The sequence below is a fragment of the Triturus cristatus genome, chromosome 11, assembly GCF_964204655.1.
Source record: "Triturus cristatus chromosome 11, aTriCri1.1, whole genome shotgun sequence".
Lineage (NCBI taxonomy): Eukaryota > Metazoa > Chordata > Amphibia > Caudata > Salamandridae > Triturus > Triturus cristatus.
The window spans coordinates 195,416,388-195,438,452 of record NC_140594.1 but is presented as its reverse complement, the minus strand read 5'-3'; the positions used below and the strand labels follow the sequence as shown (position 1 = coordinate 195,438,452).

The window sequence follows — 22,065 nt, the reverse complement described above, 5'->3', positions numbered from 1 at the left end:
GTCTGGAGCCACTGCACATCCCCAGCCAGACAGTCAATACACATTATAGCAGAGGCACACACAATGGATAAGCAGGAAAATACCTCCTTTCTAAAAGTGGTATTTTTAAACACGGAAGGAAAAAATCACCCTCACTAAAAGATGCATTTTAACATTGTGCGTTCAGGCATACTAAACTTTATTTTCCTACTTTGTTCCCAGGGTTAGTTAGGCTTATAAGATGGTCTAAGCAAACTCCCCATTCTATCCAATGGGAACAGATAATCAAAGTCAAAGTCAAAAAGGCTAATGCATTGTATACAACCATAAAAGCATTCTAATCACAGAAAACAATTTACATTACTAAAAGACATTAAAATTTGTGTACTGTCAAAAGATGTTTTACATTCATAGATACAATCCATTTTTAATTAATAGTTCAAGATAATTAGTCAATCATGGTGTAAAATAAGAGCCTTTTAAAACCATACATTTTAAAAACAACATATTTCATTTGAGTAAGGTGCATTTCCGTCCAGTGTATAAAGTACAAGATAGTGCCTTATGTCATTTAATGGAAAACATAATCAGATTCTAAATTCGATCTTCATTTGGATAGAAAGAGTTCTCCTAAAGTGCATATAGTGCAAGATCGCAGCGTACGTCAGAATCAGAGGGACATTACGACTCTAAGTTCAGTCATCATGTTGTTCGTAAACTAGAGCCTCTAGATAGGAGTAGTCCTTTCTTCACCTGATAGACATTTGTATAAAACTAATAACGGCATTCGTAATTTAAGCACTCTGCAGACTGCAGATAAAATTAAAATCTTGTTTATAATGATAAAATGTATTAGCTAAAAAGAGTGGTTTCAATACAAATTTTGAATGTCCCTATAGAAAGTACCGAATAATATAAAATTCAGAGTGGATTGGGGGGATTTTCCATTGCATGGACAATTCGGGAGCTTATGACACCACTTTCCCAACTTGGGGAATGCGATTAAATAATGTAGAGTGCCAAACCTAAGCCTCATTAGGTAAAACCTTTCTGAGTATTTCTTCCCATAATGAGATAAGGTTGTGTGCCCATAAAAAGAGGGCGCTCGCAGTAAGAGGTAACGCTTTGTTTCAAACTTACTTCTGCCTCTCTTACCAATTCCATGGAGATAATAAACCTTGTTTTCAGCTAATTTTTACTGTATCCCTGTATGAGTGAGGGCTCTTTTCAGTCTAGAGTTACCTTACAACCTTTTAAGAGGGTATAGATATGCTCTAGCCAGGGTATTTTTCTACTATTGTCAAGGGCCTTGACAATCCATGATTAGGTCCTTGGTAAACTTTGTCTCTGCTATACCGATAGCCTTGCAATACTGAAAAACGAAATTGGCAGTATTTCACTATCAGGATATGCCACACACACCAGGCCATGTCCTACCTTTCACATACACTGCACCATGCCCACAGGGGTACCTTGGGCCTTCCTTAGGGGTGACTAACATGTAAGAAAAGGAAGGGCAGGGCCTGGGAAGTGGGTGCACTTGCCAAATCGACATAGCTGTATTAGACTGCACACAGGTGATTCATTCAATGGCAAGCCTGAGTTACATTTACAGGCTGCTTATGTGGGTGGCGCAATCAGTGCTTCAGGCACACTAGCAGCATTTGATTTACAGACCCTGGGCACACAGAGTGCACTGTACTAGGGAATGACTAGTAAATCAAATCAGCCAATTATGGAAACACCAATCCATTCATCCAATTTACAGGGAGTGCATATGCACTTTAGCACTGATCAGCAGTGGTTAAGTGCCCAGAGTCATAAAACCAACAAAAGCAGGTCAGAAACAGAAGGCCAAAAAGCAAAAAGTCTAGGGATAAACCCGCTGAAAAAGCCACGTCTAACTCCCTCGTAACAATTTTTGCTTGGCAGAGCACTACTTTTAATGCCAATTTCGAGCAGACTACATTTCACCAGTCTGCAGAATGACTATTGCTGCCCTCCTGCATTCTTACGCCTGGTGCGTTTTGTTTGGCAGAGCTCTACTTTTAATGCCAATTTCGAGCAGACTACATTTCACCAGTCTGCAGACTGACTATTGCTGCCCTCCTGTATTCTTACACCTGGTGCTTTTAGATTTTGAACCACTTGAAATAGGTCAACACTGTGCCCTACAGATTACTCACAATCTATAGACCGGACAGCACTTAGCAGACATTTCTGCTCATCTCCAAAGCCTACAGAGATCTCTCAATTACAGCTTGCAAGTGCCTGCATTTTTTAGATGACAGGGGTAAGTCAGAGGTTGCCCCTGTCCTTCATAATTGAAGAGTATGCAATACCTTTGGGCACAGTTTGGGCACAGTCTATTGCTTTCTCTGTAATAGACCCCTGTACAATATGCTAATATAATTCATATGGTTTACAATGCTCTACTCAAGCAAAATATAAAATGTAAACTTCAGAAAGAAAAACTATGAATTAGTATAAATACATTCACGGTTGCGTTGAGCACACAAATTGGGCGCAATCTATACACACATTTGGGGGCATATTTACGAAAATGGCACATTGCTGCAAGCCATCTTGCTGTGCCGAGCTACGCCTTTAGCAAAGTGCAGGGATGCATAGTATTTACAAAAATATTATGTATCACTGTGCTTTCCTCTGCGCTGGCGCACAATGTATTGCCTAGCGCCAATGCAGGCACCCTTGCACCATGGTGCACGTGTGCCTGCGTTGCAGGGATGATAGTTTTTGTGCAGGAAGGGACCCTTTCCTACACAAAAACAAAAATTAATGGCGTTTTCCTCCTTCTAGGTGTGCTGCAAAATGCAACACACATAGAAAGAGCAAAAAATAAGTATAAATGAAGATATTACTCCTCATTGTGGCACTTTACCGCCTCCCATGGATATTGTGTGCCAACACCCACAGCAAGGGGGCCATATTTACAAAACCATGAAAAGCCACGCAGGGTGGCTTTGCATGGCCTTGTAAGTATGGGCCAGCTCACTGTGCCATCGGATCATCAAAAAAGTGACGCTCAGGTGGAGCAAAGGACTTTTAAATATGCCCCTTGTTGTTGCATCTTAAACACTATAGAATGCTAAGACACACACAGGTAATATAAAATGTCCAACCCATAGGCAAACCCCAATTTAAACCGAATCATTTTGTTCACAACAAACCTTTTTAATTATGTTCCAAAATAGCAAAGTGCTCCCCTGACCTTTTGTCTTTCAGGATTTACTTTTCTTTGAAGCCGTAAATAAGTGTGCCTTGCATTATACTTCCCCACCAGTTGTCAGGCACATGGGCAGCTAATGTTCTATTTCTTTTCCTCATAGCTGACAATGGTGCTGAAAGCAGGCAGCCATCCTTCAAATATGCATGGCCTGCTTCTTAATTCAAGTGTATTGATATGTCATGCTGAGCTGTTGAAGGATGCTGTTCCTCTTTATGGTACCTCTCTGTCACAGAACACAGTAATTACCGAGCACTCACCAGCGTGAGGCTTAGAATTCTAATCACTCAAACGCTGAGAACAATGCGAGCCCATTCACTCTGCAGTGGAGGCTGCCATTTCAAGGGATGTAAACAGTTCTTGATTGCCACTGATTCTACTGTGTGATGCTGCTCGTATTTCTGTGCTACATGCAGTAACAATCTTTTGTAACACTAACAGAGTGCTGATAATGGATATGAGAAGAAGGCACACATGATTACAGATGAGCAGATTTGGAAGTCAAATTAGCATCGGTGCAGTTTTTAGTAGGGACATTTGTTGTAAAGGAAGATACAGAGTCCATCTGTACATGTAGGATACTTCTTTATTAGTAGCTTGGTTCCAGCATAGGTGGTCAGAATAGTAGGAGAAGATAGATGGTACAAAGACAGCCCCACCAGGAGCAGGCTCCTAACAGTTCAGCCTGAGTTGACTAACTGACACACTCAGGCATTCTATGATGCCATGGAACATTCTGATAGAACAGTACAGTGGAGAATAGTGGACAAGTCATTTACTACAACATTCTTTCATGTTCAAAATATAATTAATAAAACAGTATTTTAGGTTGAAGGTTGGAAGAAGAGCAAGAATAAAAATTAAAGGCAAGGACTAATGTCTCAAGAGGAGCACTAATGGATACACAGGCAGGGGACAGTACTATGCATAGATCTGAAGGCCACAGAGGCGGTGCATTATTCTGTTTGTGGTGAAGTCACTGTGCTTACTAAACATAACTATCACAGGAAGAGGTGTGGCGCATTGGGCAGGGCGGCTGTCTTCAAAGTGTGGGATCACAGTTCAATCCCCGGCACCAACGGCAGCTCAGCATCATGTGACTTTCGGCAATAGCTCACCTAATCTCCCCGATGGCCTCCAGTTTCTTGAAACCCTAATTGGTGATGTGTTTGCGCTTTACAAATATATGGATTATAGTAGGGACCAAAAATCTTATTGCAATTATAATTGACTCTGGCTCTTGTTATGTTAAATACTCTCTTTAACCTAGCTAAACGTTATCTTTAACCTTTCCCTTGAATCCAGTTCAGTGCCCACGTTCCGGAAGGAGGCTTTGATCTTTCCACTCTTCAAAAAACCCAGACTGTACCACTCATGTCCTGCCAGTTACAGATCCATCTCACTTCTTCCCACCTGTGAGAAGATGTTGGAATCTGCAGTCAATCGCCAGATTACACATTTTATCGAGGGCGAAAAATATGCTTCATACCTCGCAATCTGGGTTCAGATCTGGATTTAGCACAGATACGGCATTCTTGGAACTAGCTGAGTTTATCAAAACTCACCTAGACTTGGGCACAAATACTATCGCAATTTTGTTATATCTGTCTGCTGCTTTTGACACAGTGTCACTCGACATTCTCCTGCAAAGACTGGAAAAAGCAAGAATTGCCAGCACCGTGTGGAAATGATTACAATTATTTATTTCCATTTGCAAGCAGTCTACCTTCTCTCTTTTGCATAGGGTTTTCGTGAGATCATCTGTGGTGTACCTCAGGAATCAGCTTTAAGTCATGTCTTTTTAATATCTATATGGCTCCCCTTGCCGCTATTGTTCCAGTGTTTGACTTTAATGTAATGTCTTAAGCAGATGACACCCAGCTAATGTTTGCCTTTAAACTCCTTGTTACCTTGGCTTCATCAAATTTCCTGGGCTGTCTCTCTGCAGTTTGAGATTGGATGCACAAAAGTTGTCTCTGCCTAAACTCCAAAAATCAGAAATCCTGATTTTTGGCTGAACGTCTATATCAGATCTGACCCACCTGTGGCCCTCTGAAATGGGTGTCCCCCTGGCGCCTTCTACCTCTGCGAAAAACCTGGGGGGTCAAAATATACAATGCCCCCTCATTTCAGCCTTTCATCAATGCTCCAGCAGGAGTCTGTTTCTCCCTATTGAAAACTCTACGAAGGACTCTCAAATTCCTGGCAGAACGCACCAGATTGATTATGCCAATGTACTACTTTCGGAATCTCCACAAACTCTCTTAAACAGATTGCAATGTATTCAGAATGCGGCTGGTGTTGAATATTCCTAAAGTGCATCTATTCAAAAGGGCTTGAAAAGCCTACACTGGCTCCCTGTCAACCAGAGAATAAAATTCAAAGCTGTGAGAATAACGTTCAGGGCCACTTGAAAGGCCCGACTTATATCTGTGACAAAATCAAAAGATACCTTCCTTGCAGAGCTTTACCCGCAGCCAACCACAATCTACTTTGAATCCACAAGATTAAAAAGACCAGGGCTGGGGGGCGCTCCTTCTCTTTTTTGCTCGGAAACTCTGGAACCATCGACCGGATCATATTAGACATGCGACATCAAAGAACCCAAGCAAGAGCCTTCTGAAGGCCCGCCTTTTCAGTGATAGCTAATCTCGGCTGGTCCCTCTTCTATCTACTCATCTTAGTTGCTTCTTACTGTCATCTAGCGCCTGGACGATCCTTTATGGAGCAGCTGTTTTGGGCTTTATACATTTATTTCATTCATTCATCATGTCAAAAGAATTTCTGTAGCACTCAGCTTCCCCAGAAGATGGGCTTCCTGGCGCTAATCATTGATGCAAAAAGTATGCCCGTGCCCCGTAGAGGAGAATAGATGCAGCCTAAGCTGAGAACAGCTCCAATGGATACATGTGATGGATAATGTATTACTTGGATGAGGATTTAAGCAGAGATAACCCCCTCACTACCCATTCCTAGTCCTGGTATGTCTGGTGGCACATACCAAGCTTTGACACATGCCCATCACCCATGTGGACTGCAACTTTTAGACTTATGGGAGGGACTTGAACAATAGCTAAAAGTATACACTGGAACCTTTGACTACTGCAGAGTAAGCACTCTACCCGACACTGTACCTCTTGTTTGTAACACCTCGCCACGCCACTTGTGGGAGAGGTGTGGAGGGTACTGCACAGCAAAGGCAGACAGGACAAAATACCACAATTGTCCATCGCCTCCATTTCAAGTTGGGCCATTCTATCTCCAAAGACTACGACAAGATTTGAAAACTTTCCACGTAGTGATTTGTCTCAGTATTTGGTGATTTTCTTTTATGCATATTATTCGTGATTGGACTTGGATGAGCCCAAGCTCCAGACCAATCCAGAGGCCTTGCTGACTTGTACTTCAGCCAGCAGGCGAAGCCCCAGCCTTATTCAGGATGGAAGAGTTCCTGGACTGCTCAGGGCAGGATTTGTGCCAGGTGTAAGCATTGGTGCCAGGCAGATCTGGTGCATCACCAGGTGTTAGAGGCAGCCCCACTACCGTCGCCACACGCAGGTGGGCATTCTTCGTGGGAAAGTAGTCACGTGAGTCGGGGTCCAGGGAAAGTAAGGGATCATACACACAACTCTGTATGTACCCTGCACAGCCCTAAGTCAGGCTTCAGATATCACTGCACAGAAGAGACGTGGCATTAGGCATGGACCATGCAGGAAAGGGACACACAACACGCATAAAACTCTGTATGTACCCTGCACAGCCCTAAGTCAGGCTTCAGATATCACGTGGCGTGAGGCATTGGCTGAAGATGGAAAGGGGCATACATTACCAAACCTCAGTGAGATTTTCAATACATGTCTACGCAGAGAGCGTCTAATGTGGCCCAAATACTCTCAAACTAAGCAGTATTTATTTATAAAATTTGTTTTACTTCATGTAAAGAGAGGTTACTTTGCATTGCTATGAGACAACATACTCACATACAGGCCTAACCTTTCATATGGCGTATAAGAGCTAATCACGGTGAACTGTTGCTTTTCTGTAACAATTCATAGCAATATCGACACGCGAGTGTACTCAAAATTGCCCAGAAAGTGAGAGACAGTCAAAAGTTGTTATAACCCACAGAGTGCACTCCCTGCTAACAGCACATGAATACCGAGGGGTTAACCCTTTGGTGAAGGCTCTGCTCAGCGGAGCTCTACGGGATTAGAGGCACAGACAGACTCTGAACTGCTTTACTTGAGAATCAATTACTGTAAATCAGATAAGCATTTCCAATCCCTTCATCGCGCATCTGTTTGCATTGAACAGGTGCTACAGTGGTTAAGCACCAGGCGGTTGCCAAGGTCACGGGGTATTGAAACGAGATGCAAAGGCCATACAGGAAGTGATCTCCTATGCACGAGCGCCGCTGGTGAGTGGAAACACTCCCAGCCCTGGATTGTCTAATGCACAGGTCGCCTGCTGTTTTATTTATTGTCTACATATGGCAGGAGATGCGATCCAGTGCTCCACTCACGAATCTAAGACGTCAGAAACCTGCACATTAATCCTCACTTCACCACTTCAACAACAACAGCGAGATAGAAGGAAAATGATTTTAATTGCCATTATCTCAATCTAGAAAAAAGAGCATCAAAAGTATATATTCCCACTGGCTCGTTCCCACCCTACCCCTCATTGCAGTCTGATGTGTGTAATCTATTGAGCCAGACTCCACAAAGAAGTGCTGTATGTTTAATGCCTCTTGGTCAAGATTCTCATTTCACTCATGTATTCTCTGTAAAGTGCCACACTTCTCCTTGAAGCTGTCTTTGAACTATTATCAAATACGGAAATATTAATTCTATTGGTTGCTCATCCTATCTTCCATAGTTTCATACGTGAAAGCTTGTTTTGGGCAGTTACCTCAGCTGTACACTTTGTCTATCCCTCCACATTTAGTCTGGCACCTGTTATTGGATGGATCAAAGATCTAAGGATGAATCCCCATAGATGCCCTGCATTTCTGAAAGCTCAGTATCTGTTAGAAGAATGTGCTGACATCCTGTGTGCTGTAACCCCTCAGAGAGAACCATTGGCATGTTGTACCAGGCTTGCACTGTCAACACTTGCCAGATGGAATGTTGCAATAGCTTCTCATGACCCTTTTTAAAGCTGTGTGTGCCTGAATCAGTTACGGAAAGACTGCAGTGCATTTCAGGGATGACAGTTGTGTGTGCCTGAATCAGTTACGGAAAGACTGCAGTGCATTTCAGGGATGACAGTTGTGTGTGCCTGAATCAGTTACGGAAAGACTGCAGTGCATTTCAAGGATGACAGTTGTGTGTACCTGAATCAGTTACTGAAAGACTGCAGTGCATTTCAGGGATGTCAGTTGTGTGTGCCTGAAGCAGTTACGGAAAGACTGCAGTGCATTTCAGGGATGTCAGTTGTGTGTGACTGAAGCAGTTACGGAAAGACTGCAGTGCATTTCTGGGATGACAGTTGTGTGTGCCTGAAGCGGTAACGGAAAGACTGCAGTGCATTTCAGGGATGACAGCTGTGTGTGCCTGAAGCAGTTACAGAAAGACTGCAGTGCATTTCAGGGATGACAGTTGTGTGTGCCTGAAGCAGTAACGGAAAGACTGCAGTGCATTTCAGGGATGACAGTTGTGTGTGTCTGAAGCGGTTACGGAAAGACTGCAGTGCATTTCAGGGATGACAGTTGTGTGTGCCTGAAGCGGTTACAGAAAGACTGCAGTGCATTTCAGGCATGTCAGTTGTGTGTGACTGAAGCAGTTACAGAAAGATTGCAGTGCATTTCAGGGATGACAGTTGTGTGTGCCTGAAGCGGTAACGGAAAGACTGCAGTGCATTTCGGGGATGACAGCTGTGTGTGCCTGAATCAGTTACGGAAAGACTGCAGTGCATTTCAGGGATGTCAGTTGTGTGTGCCTGAAGCGGTAACGGAAAGACTGCAGTGCATTTCAGGGATGACAGTTGTGTGTGTCTGAAGCGGTTACGGAAAGACTGCAGTGCATTTCAGGGATGACAGTTGTGAGTGCCTGAAGCGGTTACAGAAAGACTGCAGTGCATTTCAACGATGACAGCTGTGTGGGCCTGAATCATTTAGAGAGGGACTTCAGTGCATTTCAGTCATGAACGCTGCGTGTGCCCAGATTAGTTGTCGAGGGACTGCAATGAATGTTTCTGATGACAGCTGTGTGCACCCATATCAGTTTCAGAAGGATGCTAGTGCATTTCAGTGATTGGAAGCATCTGAAATAGTTGCAGTAGGACTGCAGTGCATTTCAATGATGATAGCTGTATGTGCCTGGGTTAGTTGGGGTGGGTCTGCAGTGCATTTCAGGGATGACAGTTGTGTGTGCCAGAAGCAGTTACAGAAAGACTGCAGTGCATTTCAGGGATGACAGTTGTGTGTGCCTGAATCGGTTACAGAAAGACTGCATTGCATTTCAGGGATTACAGTTGTGTGTGCCTGAATCAATTACAGAAAGAGTGCAGTGCATTTCAGGGATGACAGCTGTGTGTGCCTGAATCAGTTACAAAAAGACTGCAGTGCATTTCAGGGATGACAGTTGTGTGTTCCTGAAACAGTTACAGAAAGATTGCAGTGGATTTCAGGGATGAAGCTGTGTGTGTCTGAATCAGTTACAGAAAGACTGCAGTGCATTTCAGGGATGACAGCTGTGTGTGCCTGAATCGGTTACAGAAAGACTGCCGTGCATTTCAGGAATGACAGGTATGTGTGCCTGAATCGGTTACAGAAAGACATCAGGTCATTTAAGGGATGACAGTTGTGTGTGCCTGAATTGGTTACAGAAATACTGCAGTGCATTTCAGGGATGAAGCTGTGTGTGTCTGAATCAGTTACAAAAAGACTGCAGTGCATTTAATGGATGAAGCTGTGTGTGTCTTACTCAGTTACAGAAAGACTACAGTGCATTTCAGCAATGACAGTTGTGTGTGCCTGAATCGCTTACAGAAATACTGTAGAGCATTTCAGGGATGAAGCTGTATGTGTCTGAATCAGTTACAGAAAGACTGCAGTGCATTTAATGGGTGAAGCTGTGTGTGTCTGACTCAGTTACAGAAAGACTGCAGTGCATATCAGCGATGACAGCTGTGTGTGTCTGAATCAGTTACAGAAAGAGTGCAGTTCATTTCAGGGATGAAGCTGTGTGAGCCTGAATCATTTAGAGAGGGACTTCAGTGCATTTCAGTCATGAACGCTGCGTGAGCCCAGATCAGTTACAGTGAAACTGCAGTGAATGTCTGTGATGACAGCTGTGTGAACCCATATCAGTTACAGAGGAATGTTAGTGCATTTAAGTGATGGCAGCGCCTGAAAGAGTTGCAGTAGGACTGCAGTGCATTTCAATGATGACAGCTGTATGTGTCTGAATTAGTTATGGTGGGTCTGTAGTGCATTTCAGTGATGACAGGTATGTTTGATTGAATAACTTATAGCGGACTGCAGTGCATTTCAGGGATGAGTTTCTGTGTGTGTCTGAATCAGTTACAGAAAGACTGCATTGCATTTCAGGGATGACAGTTGTGTGTGTCTGAATCAGTTACAGAAAGACTGCATTGCATTTCAGGGATGAAGCTGTGTGTGTTTGAGCGTGGTTCAGAAAGACTGCAGTGCATTTGGGCGAAGGGCCACAACACCAACTCGCAGGCCCTGAAAACAGGTGCGGGTCGGTAAGGTCCGGTTTGCGGCAGCGGCCTAACAGTGGCCGCATCATTCAAATTTTCACAGGGTGCTTTCCTGTGGACAAGCATGATTGGCTGTGGGGGGCTGGTCGCAGATTCACCTGGACATTGGGCAGGGACGGCAGGACAGCGCTTAAAAGGCGCTATCTTGGCCTTGAGGAGCACCTGCTGCCTGCCTGCCCCTGACGATTGCTGGTCCACGCCGCCTCCCCTCCTGTGCGTGCACGGACTGGGATTTTGTTTTCCCCACCTTCACATCCCTTTAGCTTGGAGTATTATAGGGAAGGCGGGTAAGGAGTCATGGTTTGATCACAAAACGGGCTGTCGACATGGGGCATCACAAATCCAATCGCAGGCGGATTCAAGTTATAATGCTTTTTCCAATAACCCGGGGCTGGGGTGACACGGTCACTGGTGAAGGGCTGGAGGCATCTGCTACCACAATTGACCTTGGCCCAGGAGAATACCCCGTGATATGCCCAGTGGGAGTGGGGGGATGAGGGCTGCGCCAGGGGACTAAGGTATGGCCCGGTTGCCCAGCCTTATCCCCCGATTGGGTGCCAGGGGGTGTCCCTTCATTGGGTTGCTCTGGCACAGATGGTTCTTTTAGGAGTCAGACTTGGCCTTGTCTCCCTTACCTTGGGTGAGTGGAGATGTGCCTTGTAAACGATGCCCCGAGGAGCCGTGAGATAGTCAAGCGTGACTCCGAATGGAGTGTGAGAATATTGTATTCATTTGGTATATATGTATGAGATGTTATGCAATATCAAGTCAACTGTCAACTTTGTTTGATGCCGTGTTTATGATGTATAATAAATACGGTTGGGGAATGCTGACATCCCCCTAATGGAAGGGCAGTTGTCTAGTGGTTTTCATTGGAAGGACAGGATGTATCTTGGGGTGGCAATGTTGGTCTCCTTCACAGCACACCGGTCTCAGGACGGTCCCTCACCTGTCAGTGATGACGTTTTTTGTTTTTTTGCAGATTTATATAGAGCGAACTCGACCCGAAGGTATTGGAGCGCTTTACATGAGCACTGGTTACGTTACAAAAGGACACATTCATTTTTTTTTGGTAGGCACGGCGAGGTTAAGTGATTTGCCCAGAATCACAGGATGTGGAGTCAACTCCGAGGCTCAAACCTTAGTTTCCCAGCTCCAAAGTCGGCAGTCTAGCCGTCAGACCACAACCTCTCCCCACAGTTCAGGCACACAGTTGAATAATTCAGAGAGGGACTCAGTGCATTTCAGTCATGAACGCTGCGTGAGCCCAGATCAGTTACAGAGGGACTGCAGTGCATGTCTGTGATGACAGCTGTGTGCACCCATATCAGTTACAGAAGGATGCTAGTGCATTTCAGGGGTGGCAGCGCCTGAATTAGTTGCAGTAGGACTGCAGTGCATTTCAGTGATGACAGCTGTGTGTGCCTGGACTAGTTGTAGTGGGTCTGCAGTGCATTTCAGTGATGCTAGGTATGTTTTATTGAATAACTTATAGCCTTTTTGCAGTGCATTTCAATGAGGACAGCTGTATGTGCCTGAACTAGTTGTGGTGGGACTGCAGTGCATTTCAGTGATGACAGCTGTATGTGCCTGGACTAGTGGTGGTGGGACTGCAGTGCATTTCAGTGATGACAGCTGTGTGTGTCTGGATCAGTCATTGTGTTATTGCAGTGCGTTTCTCTGATGACAGCTGTGTGTGCCTGAATCTGTTATGGTGGCATTGAAGTGTGTTTCAGTGATGGCAGCTGGTGTGCCTGGCTCCGTTGTGTTGAGACTGCAGTGCATTTCAGTGATGACAGCTGTATATGCCTCAATCAGTTAAAGTAGGGCTGCAGTGCGTTTCAGTGATGACAGCTCGGTGTGCCTAGATCAGTTGTAGTTGGAATGCAGATCATTTCAGTGATTACAGCTGTGTGTGCCTAGGTCAGCTGTGGTAGGACACGGTGCATTTTAATGAGGACAGTTGTGTGTGCCTTGATCAATTATAGCCTGATTGCAGTGTGTTTCATTGATGCCCGCTGTGTGTGCTGGAATCAGTTATACTGAGTCTGAAGTGTATTTCAGAGATGACAGCTGTGTGTTTGAGTCAGTTACAGGGTACTTCAGTGCATTTCAGTAAGCACAGCTGGGTGTTCCTGGAACAGCTGTGGTGGGGCTGTGGTGCATTTTACTGATTACACCTGTGTGTGCTAGTTCCTGCTGGACGGCACTGTACTTCGAGGAGCAAGGTGTGTTTGTAACTAACTGTAAAACTTGAATGACAAGGGGCGCACATGTTCCTGCTTCTTCCCTCCTGATGAGGAGAGCCAAGTGAGAAAGGGTCCCTGCTCTGTTGCCAAAGGTGCAGGTATTTGTAAAACAGATGCAGCAATAGCGCGTGACTCCTTAGCTTCCCCGATGGATCCACATTTAGTGGGTAACAAAGCTTTGCTGGTGTACTTAAGAAGGGCGTAAAAGTGGACAAAGTAAAAAGCCACCAATGAATCCAGCTGGTGGAACTCCCAGCATCGCAGAAGTCATCTTCGTCGTAGAAGGGCCAGTAATTCTGACTTCAGAATAAGGAAAATACATTTAGAAGCCAACGTAGTCCCTTGATGCCCATAAGAGGAGGGATTGTGCACTTGACAATGATAGGAACGTGCAAAGAATACCATGGCTACTATTTCCGTTTCAGACTGTGCCAAAGGTAACAAACACTTAATATTTTTCTGTGAAAAAAGGAAATTTTTGTTCTTAACAGGGTATTCCATAAACAGTTACGTGGGCGAGACATTCATTCACTCATTGCACTAGTGACTGAGCAATTTTACACGATTGAACAGGCAACTGTGCACTGTTATTTGCACACTTGATTTGTCACTAACATGTCAGTGCAAGAACAACATCTGCAATGGCGGATTCCATTATTTGGCACTTGTTGGTCAGTGCAGGTACAGATGTTGACATTTGGCGTGCATCCCTCTTGGACTCACATTGGGCTCCCGTTCTGTGTAATGTCGAACTTTGCCTGGAATGATGACGTTGATGCTTGTTTGTCAACACCCATCATGCCCAGCTCCACCATCAGCGGTGATTTAAATCCAAATAGAACAATGGTGCCTAATCTCAAAACACTCAAACCCCCAAATTGAATTGATTGAAAGTCTACCTGCAGCTTTGCAGTATAATTGTGTTTATTCAAATTTTGACGCCCTATTGTTAACAAAGCGAACAGAAGCAAGCCAATGAAGCTTACTTTTCATAATTATTCTCTATAATTACTGAACTGAGCTAAATCTAGAAACTTTTCTTAGACATTATGAGGCGTATGGAAGGTGGCCGAGCATTGAAATAAAAGTGTGTACTGATTTGCTATTGATACAGTGGCAGTACCTTTATGTACAATCTAGGTATGGCTTAATGACCATTTTAATCAGTGAAAATGCCACTAGTTTCATAATTTAAACATGTTATAAAATGTACTGAGGCCCCTACACATTTGTCGGTATTGGGCAGTAGATCCCTTCAGTCGGAGGTGTGTTGAAGTCACAATTGATCCTCTGTTGTGAAGGAGCACCCACAGCAGCCTGTAATGTGCATGGACCTCCATTAAGGAAAGAGTATATAGGAGTCCCCTCCACGTCAGCAATTATTGAGCCGGTCCAATGTCCGTAGGACAATGCATCAGGCCTGATCATGAGTTTGGCGGTCCGACCGCCATACCGCTGCAGCGGCGGTACCTAAAAGACTGCTGCGGAGGCAGTCTCCCACCCGCTTTATTATGATGTTCTCGATGGGCTGGTGGAGGTGTTTCTGATGGCGGTGTCTGTTTTTTTTATATGTGTCACTGTAGGTTTGTATTTTTTGACAGCAGAGTACACATATGCATGACAAATGTGAACAAATAACTACTACCAGTTTTTTTACATTGCTGGAGTCTGGACCATATGTGCCCATTCCAGTCAATGGGTAAATACTGCTAAACGGACTTACCTGGATTTTGGCACAAACAGGGTCATTTTCGTCGGGGTCAAGATGCTGCTGTGAAGGGGAGCCCTGGAGGAAGGTATCCACGTCAGTGACTGAAGGGAGGAAATGGAAAATAGTAAGTTTGCACCCCAAATCCTTAGATTCCGCAGACTCGAAGCAGGTGGTCCCTCCGCCACGAACAGCTCGTCGGAAAGACAACTCGTAATTCGGATGGCAGGGAACTTCTCTGTACCACCCTATGACAGCTGCTTCTCCCCAGCCACCATTGCAGCGGTCGGCAGATAGCTGGCGTTGTTGGCAGTGCTCCAGCAGTCTTTCGTTCAGCAAACCGCCAAACTTATAATACAGCGGGCGGACCACCTAATCGGCGGCGATGAATCTGCCACAACGGTGGTATTGGGACTGCCAAATTTGCAATCAGGCCCTTCAGCTGGACTAAATCTCCTGAAGTTACAATGTGTTCCTTTCACACTCTTTGTAGTGGACCCTTGGAAGCCCAATTCTCTGGAGGACACACTTCATCACATCTCCTTGTTGACAGAACCGTCCTTCCTCAGCATCAGGTCTCCCTAACTTTAAGCTCTGAACATCAAATAATTAGATCATGAACCCTCTGCGGTCTAAGCAAGCTCCAAATTCCTCAGCTACCATAGTCACTGATGAAGTCACAGCACATGAATTTATAATAGATGCCATCGAATAGTGGACAAGAGAAGCCAGCGCCTGCACCATGCCCACGCTCCACCTCCCTTCATCCCCCGTCAGTGTTCCAAAAGCTGCTTTGCTTAATCAAACACTGTAATTAGAAGTGAGGTGGGATTAAGAAGAGAAGTTGAAATTTAAACAGTTTTCCCAGTCTGGCATTAATATTTTCCACAGGGAATGGCATACCAAGAAAAAGAATGTTTTGTCTGCTCCAAGGTAGAGCAAAATTAAAGCTGAAATTCACACACAACTACCTAGAACCCAGGATAGATTGGTACAGTGAATAGCACAAAACGGTAAAAGACCAATTAAATCAAATAATGTGGGTCATATTGCATTCTTTACTAAAACAATCTGCAAATAAAAAGACCCCTTGAAGAATATGCTGACACCCTTTTTTCAACACTTCATGAAATTCAGCTCGTAACTGGATTTTATATTTTTTTCATATTCTGCTCCCTTAATTGGAATTAACACATGTTGTTATTATTATCAGTTTAAGTAATATTTGTTTTGTAACATGAACATTTTGCTAGTGATACAATAATGTTGTGATGTACAGAACCGTGTTCTCTTGGCATAGGCTGTACTAAGCCTCTACTCCACTTTGGATTTTATGGCAACCTTATTTTCAAGATGTTTTCACTTCTCATTGGCACCCACAGGCAGTAAACTGTGCATGGATGCTTTGCATTGACGTGCTGTTCTTAGGGAGCCTCAGAGGAAGGTCTTTAGTTAAAGTGTTGCTCTCCAGGTCTCTTCCTGCTCACTCACTATAGTTCCATTCATACATACGGCTGCTATTGTTTATGTAACATAGGGGCATATTATCAAGCCAGGCGATAAAATTATCGCCGCTTTAGCGGCAGAAAACTGCCGCTAAAACGGCGATAATGGGCTTGATAATATGCTCTATGGAATTCCAATTGAAGCCCATGTTAGATGTGAAGGACATCTAACCTGAGCTTCAATTGGAATTCCATAGAGCATATTATCAAGCCCAGTATCGCCGCTTTAGCGGCAGTTTTTTGCCGCTAAAGCGGCGATAATTTTATCGCCTGGCTTGATAATATGCCCCTAAATTTGTGCTAACATATTTGATGACATGAGGTCAGTGGAGCTTATTATTATTCATTTAAGGGGATAGTGATGGCATGGTGATATTGCATGATGGTCTTGTAATGCCATTTTATGATTTGATGGTGAGTGATACATTTGCTCACCCTATGCTGACTGCATGATTTCCATTGCTTTCTAAGTTGAATTTCACTCTAAAAAGACATGTTTCAGGGGGTAATCCGGAATATCTGCCTCACTTTCTCTGAGCCTCTAGGGATGCTACCCAATTTTCTGTTGATTTGCTGCATATTCTGGAGACTCATTTTGCTCGCCCTTCAAATGTCCTGTGACTGATTAATTATGCATTTTAAACCACCCATATTCTTGCCTTCTGAATTGCACTTTAATATTTTAATAAACCTTCAAGGTTTCTAAGTCACTGATCTCGAGTCTGTATCAAGGCCAATTCTTATTGATTGCTATTGAAATTCTGTTTTGAATCGTAGCTTTGGAGACACCTTTCCTCATCTATTCTTGATTTGTTCAAATGACAAAAATCCTGTAGGGTTAAGGGCATAAAAATATTTCAAAATAAACAGAAAAACTTTTTTTATTTTTCAGTGGGGACTGGAATATGTTTAGAAGGATTTTCTGAATATGGTGCATCCAGTTCCTCTCTGAATTCCAGGTAGGCTTGTAACTTAAGTGAGAGAACCCCTAGAGTTGTGTCACTCAGGTTGGCATGCTTCTCCCTTTATCTTTGCAGATTGAAGCTTGAGGGGAGACATGCTCTTGGAGATATCTAGGCAGGGCTCAGTAAAGGAGGGGGATTCCCAGTAGACGTATTGAGTGAACCTGATCATTATAGTGGCTACTATTGGTTTTATCAGAAGCAAACAAAGAGCATTTCACACTGCTTGGCAAGGTGAACGTAAAAGTGTTTTGTCAGAAATTACGTCTTTCTATTATTTAACCATGTATCATTGGGTGCTAGTCAAGTCAAAGTTGAACTGTCTGTAGGTCCAGATCAAAATAGGGGCTTCCCCTTTTAAGACTAGTTTTACCTTAAAACACTTAAATTTTAGATAAATAGATGTATAGGTGGAAAAATAAGATGGTGGTCTTGTGCATGTTGTGTGAATGTGTTCGGGTGTGCGTGCACTCCTTTGTGCAAGTGTATAGTAGCTAGTGCACTAAAAGTGCCATACAACATAAATGGAAACAAATAGAAAGCATGTGGGAAACATTGAAAGTGATATGTGGAAAAGAGACACACCCGGTGACATATTACAACCTACATAATTTTGGAGAATTGTGTGTTACTATAAAGGTATGCAAAAATTGGAATTTTACTTTTCAGGATTGTGCACTTTTAGCTCCAATTATAAGTGCAAAATCCATAGAAGAATTAATTATTCTAAATACAGTTGCACAGATCACAATAAACCTTTGTCATGCTTAATCTTCCTTTTTATTACTTATTAGTCACAACTAAGGAAGGCACTCGTCCCTATAATGGTGAAGGCATGGTATTTGAAAATTAGGATATGTGTGTTAGGTGTTGCATGTCCTAACACTGAAAAACTCCTCCAATACGTTTTCTCTATTCTATGGTTATCTCGCCCATAGGATAACAGTTAGTTACCTTGTTGCACTTAATAAGTGATAACATCAGTTTGGGAGCAGATAGAAAAATGCTTCTTCCACCCAAATGAATTAAAATGTAATATCATCTTCAATGATAAAGCCAGATTTTGAGTTCTTATTCTGAAAATGGCGCTTTTAGAAAGTTGCCATTTTTCTGCCTAAAACAAAAGTGCCTTTCTGACAGTGTCCAGGTTCCCATGACAGTGAATGGTTCTCCTGTATTGTTTTAGGTATTTCTATTAGATATAGGGACAATAAAGACCTAGTATTGTTTTGAAACCTTTTTCTACCCCGGGAACAGTCATAGATGTATTCCTGACAAGGGCAAGAGTAAATACATTTCTATGTTGGAAAGGAGGAGGAAACACCCTAAAATTGATGGGAATGCAAGAAATCGGATTCTTCACAGGAACATTGTTCGCCCCCTTGGGAAACTAAAAATGTAAAACTCCGATTGTATAAATGCAATGTCATTGCACTTACCCTGTTGGACCCTATTATGCGGGAACCATGCGACTGTGACAACTTTCAGGCATTCTCTTGAAAACCTTTGAAAATATAAGTGCATTATTGCACAGCACCAATTTTCCAATATTTAATCAGTCCATAAGAATTATTTTATCTACCAATTTTTGACACAAGCCCAGGGAGAGCGAACAAATTGCATAATTTGTGTTCTTTGTGTAGCACTTGCAGATATGATCTTGTGGAATTCGAACAATCTACACAACAAGACCCATCAGTACAGACTCAATTGCTCTTCTTTTATAGATCCTGTAAGGATAAATATGTGAGTACTCCTGCACGTGTCCCAAAGTTCCAAACTGTCCTCTTAGTGAAGGCATCAAAGAGGAAAAATAATCAAAATTTGGAAGAACTGATCATTTTCAAATCCCAAAGTAGTCACTTTGCATATGTCAAAAACATGTGTAGCTGAATCAATATTTTTGCGAAACAAAATAGGGGTGTGCATAACTTGTGCGACTCTCTGTAGTGTAATTGCTCATAAGTACCACAAAATTACTAATATTTATGCATAATTGGATCAGAAGCATTATCTAGCATCAAGCACTATTTTCAAAATGGGCCAGAAGATGCATTTTGCGGTAAGAAAACACCACTAAATGCTAGAGGACATGAACAGCAGTAGCCAGCAGCTCCTCGCTCTCTCTTAGTTCATTGTTCCTGTCCTCCTGCAGTATGATTTTTGCTCTAAATTACTCTTAATTACTAAAGCTGGCATAATTACATAATTTTCATAACTTCACATTACAAGAGTAATGCTTAATTACAGAAATTACTCCAATAACTCCAGCTTAAATAAAAATTCACCCAAGCCTAAAAAATAGAAACATTTTTGGGCATGTCGTACATGCTCAGTGATTACGAACATTCATGCATAGCATTCTATTGTAGGTCGCCAACTATGGACGGATTGTATTTGAGCAAACAGTACACTTTGCAATCATAACAATGCTATCAAATTTGACTACAAGAGAAAGCTCAAAGAAAAGTCAACGGTATTGAAACAAAGTGAGTATTCAAAATGCCTTAGCTTAGCAGTACATATTATGCATCTAGCCCCTATTTGATCTAGGAGTTGCAATTTTTCACCATGAGCAATGTTTCAACTTTTGTAGGAATCAGTCACAAATTTAAGCTAACCCATGAATTTTTGGCCCATTAAATTTTACATACAAATAGCCCTACCCTATTGCAAGTATCATTCTCAACCATGACTTAGATGAGGACCTTCTCCGTTTAGAGTGGATAGCTCATGTGGTTCCAGTAAGTAAATCTCAGACCAAACTGGGTGTTCCTCACCACCCAAGATAGAATCTTTCTTGAGTGGGTTCCCCTCGACTGGACCAGAGGACCATTGAAGAGGCGTCCCAGCTTCCTCTGGGCACACCATTCGACGCTACTTATATATACATATTTTCTGTGCCTAATGTTGAACTCATTGCATTTGAACAATAGACGAAACAAACCTATTATAGGTTTTGCTACCATAAAAAATGTTACCCTATACCTATTCAAATCTCCTGTGTAAATAGCTCTTTCATGAGTAGATACAGTTTGGTGGGTTTGCTGGATTTCAGGTGTAAAGTGGAACTTGGTTAGAAGCTATCATTTCATCTAGTTTAGGCCCAGATTCATCATACTTCAATGCAGCAAGCTACCTTGCTGCACTGCGCGAAAGGGCAGAAATGAGCCTTACTTAACATTATACAGCATATGCCTGTCCTTTCTTTGCGCTAGCACACGATGTGCTGCCTTGTGCTAATGCAGGCACCCTTGCATCAGGTGCAAGGGTGCCTGTGTTGTAAGCAGGATTGTTTTTGTGCAGAAAGGCACATCTTTCTGCACAAAAATAATCTTCAGCGGCATTATCCTCTTTCTATGTGTGCTGCAGGATAAAAATATTTCTCCTTGCTACGCCTCCCCTGGGGAGGTGTAGCATTTTGTTTCATTTCCAGGTCTACCACTAATGGTACATCTGGGAATGCTCCAAAATCCATGGGTGGAACCATTAGGACACTCACGCTCAACCCATTGAACGCCTCACAGGGGCAAAATAAAGCAATTTGCACTGCCTTACGTTACTCCAGATTTAACAAGCCATGCAAGGTGGCCTCGAGTGGCTTGATAAATCTGACTTTACTGTTGCATCGGCCTTGAGGCCCTTTACATGATGCAAAGGTGAAACAATACCATGATGGGCCTTAATATTTTAAGATTAGAAATGAGTTAGGTAGATCTCGAGGTTACTCTAAGGCCCACATACCTCTTTCTGATTCTGTCCAGAAGAAGCAGTATGTTGGGATCCAATAGCTTTTTTCTACTAAATCAAGCATTTCAGCATTCCTTGGAGCATGCAATGCAGCCACCATCCCTTCTCCAGTTAATAACACTCTATTTATAGCAGTTTTAAAGCTGAGAGAAAGTGTTACCTTGTAAATGGCACAACTGGGGTTTATCTGTAGTGTGAATTCCAAAATCAATACGGTGCATCAATAAGCTTTTAGAATGGAGGCGTTAAAGGTCTTTGAAAACAGATGATGGCAACAGATATCTCCTTGCCTTTGATGTAACAGAATGGGTTGGGGTGGTGAGCTCACTTTTAGACGGAAAACGCCCACAATATTCCTGGTGCAACGGTGTAGATAAGTTGGTAACCAGTAGTGTTTTCTGTACAATTAAGAAGAGTAAAACTGCATAATTATATGATCATAAATGAACATTTCTAAGGATATGCAAAATTTGCTTAAATTGCTTTTGCATAATTAAATGACATTTTGGCAAACTACACATTATTATGCAAGATGCTAATCAGTTATTTCGCACTATATTTTAGCATGAAATGCATCCTTGCATCAATTTTTGGCACGATGAAGCATTTAAACAAATGCACAGTGAAAAACAGCTGCTCGTATTCTGTTGTTCCTGTGCATTTGAAAATAAGGTGTTCGAGGTAAAAAATATACATCAAATGGCACATAATTACGTGAAGTGGCATAATTTTCAAATTTTGTTTACCACTACATTACACAAACTATTCTATTGTAATCTAAATTTCGCTAAGGACAAAAAACTTCCAATAATGACTTGCATAGTAAATCTACTGTGACACTGTTCATATGTAATTTTGCATTTCACCCTTCCATAATTGAGCTTAAAAGGAGGCCTAGCAAAGAACAACTTGGGTTTTGGCTCTAATCAGTAAGGCTGAG

At 42.8% G+C, this 22,065-nt stretch overlaps 1 protein-coding gene across 4 annotated transcripts in view; it reads right to left on the bottom strand.

The window, feature by feature from the left end:
• WSCD2 (WSC domain sialate O sulfotransferase 2) overlaps nt 1-22,065 on the bottom strand; it is a 1,045,855-nt gene that overhangs the window by 946,100 nt on the left and 77,690 nt on the right. For 2 of the 4 annotated variants that reach the window (XM_085633356.1, XM_085633357.1), the window contains exon 1: nt 14,924-15,514. The exons of the other annotated variants lie outside the window; for them this stretch is intronic. The gene's annotated coding sequence lies outside the window, so the exon portion shown is untranslated. Of the gene's footprint in view, nt 1-14,923; nt 15,515-22,065 lie in introns of those variants that run through there. 4 annotated transcript variants of the gene reach the window in all.